Source organism: Physeter macrocephalus, chromosome 5 (genome assembly GCF_002837175.3).
Source record: "Physeter macrocephalus isolate SW-GA chromosome 5, ASM283717v5, whole genome shotgun sequence".
Taxonomy (NCBI): Eukaryota; Metazoa; Chordata; class Mammalia; order Artiodactyla; family Physeteridae; genus Physeter; species Physeter macrocephalus.
Genome location: NC_041218.1, coordinates 34,234,914 through 34,236,882, shown reverse-complemented (window position 1 = coordinate 34,236,882; position 1,969 = coordinate 34,234,914). Strand labels below are relative to the sequence as shown.

The following is a 1,969-nucleotide window of genomic DNA, read 5'->3' as shown; positions in this document are numbered from 1 at the left end:
AATTTGTTCTTAACATTTATTCTCATTAGTCTCTCCAAAAGGTATCTTTGCTTATGATATGAACTATGAGTTTAATTTTTCCCCAAAAGGAGAGCCAATTGTCATAATGTGATTAATTGAGAAGCTTTGAACACTTTTACTAACTAGAGATGACATCTTTATTATAAACTATATTCTTGGGTTTCCATTCTATTTTTTTCTACCAATGTGTTTGTCTATTCCTATGCTAAAATGCACTGTTTAAATGGTCTTATATTATGTTCTTCTTATTAGTAGTAGTTCAAATCCCATGATTCTCTTTTTTAAAAATGTAACTTGCTAAGCATTGCTGTTCTTTCTTTCATAAGTGCTTGAGAACCAGCTCGTCAACATCTTCACAATGTTGAGTTTTCCCGCTGAGAAATATGGAATAACATTTTATTTATGTACATTTTTAAATACCCTTTTCATAAAAATCTTGCACATTTCCTATTTATTTCTAAGTATAAAATGGATTTTGTTGCTATTATGAATGAGATCCCTTTTATCATTATGTTTTCTAATTGAGTATTGCTAATATTAAGAAAGTTATTGATTTTTGTATATTGACTTTTGTATCTGATTACCTTACTATACTCTTAAAGTACTCTCTTAAAATTCTAACAGTTTTTCTTATCATCCTCCAATTTTCTTGGTAGAAAACTTATATATTTCTCAAATTAGTTGTTGGGAGTTAGTACAACTTGAAACACATGTTTTTTAAGATCAACCAATCAAAGTAATCCTTTGAAAGTGTTATAGACTGAATGTCTGTGCTCACCCTCCACAATTCATATGTTGAATCTTTAACAACCAATGTGATGGCATTTGAAGATGGGGTGTTAAGAGTGTAATTAGGGTTAAATAAGGTCATGAGGGTGGGGCCCTCATAATAGGATTAGTGGTCTTATAAGAATAGGAAGAGAGAGAGAGAGAAAGACCTCTTCCCAGTGCATGTACCAAGGAAAGGACATATGAGGACACAGCAAGAAGGTGGCCATCTACAAGCCAGGAAGCCTGCTCTCACAGAACCCAATCATGCTGGCACCCTGATCTCAGACTTCCAGCCTTCAGGACTGTGAGAAAATAAACCACTGTTGTTTAAGCCACTGAGTCTAAAGTATTTTTTTCATGACAGCTCAAGCTAAGACAGTGAGTTTATGTTATGCTAGGCATACTGGGAGTATTACTGGGACCCCAGTAAGAAAGCATGTAACACTTATTTGTTAAACTTACAGATTTAATACTTTGAAATTATGGTTTGCTTGCTTGTTTGGGATTTTTTGGTACAGATCAAATACTACATTCTTTTCCTAGTAGGCTTATCCTACTCTTCCCCAACATACACAAAAAGATTTTCAAATTTAATAGCTGTTTTCAATTTTGAATGCTTGTAAATAGGTCACCATTAAAACTTACAATCAAGAATGTATAATTTGTGCTCACTTCAACAGCACATATACTAAAATTGGAATGATACAGAGAAGATTAGCATGGCCCCTGTGCAAGGATGACATGCAAATTCATGAAGTGTTCCATATTTTTATGAATGGATAAAGAAGATGTGGCACATATATACAATGGAATATTACTCAGCCATAAAAAGAAACGAAACTGAGTTATTTGTAGTGAGGTGGATGGACCTAGAGTCTGTCATACAGAGTGAAGTAAGTCAGAAAGAGAAAAACAAATACCATATGCTTACACATATATATGGAATCTAAAAAAAAATGTTCTGAAGAACCTAGGGGCAGGACAGGAATAAAGACAACGACATAGAGAATGGACTTGAGGACATGGGGACTGGGAAGGGTAAGCTGGGACAAAGTGAGAGAGTGGTATGGACATATATACACTACCAAATGTAAAATAGATAGCTAGTGGGAAGCAGCCACATAGCACAGGGAGATCAGCTCGGTCCTTTTTGACCACCTAGAGGGGTGGGATAGGG

General features: G+C 34.8%; 1 non-coding gene across 1 annotated transcript; it reads left to right on the top strand.

Moving 5' to 3' along the window:
* The first annotated feature begins 1,456 nt into the window (after nucleotides 1-1,456).
* LOC112067205 (U6 spliceosomal RNA) lies at nucleotides 1,457-1,563 on the top strand. The gene has a single exon (XR_002893147.1). It is a non-coding gene; the product is annotated as a U6 spliceosomal RNA (small nuclear RNA).
* The last annotated feature ends 406 nt before the right edge of the window (nucleotides 1,564-1,969 follow it).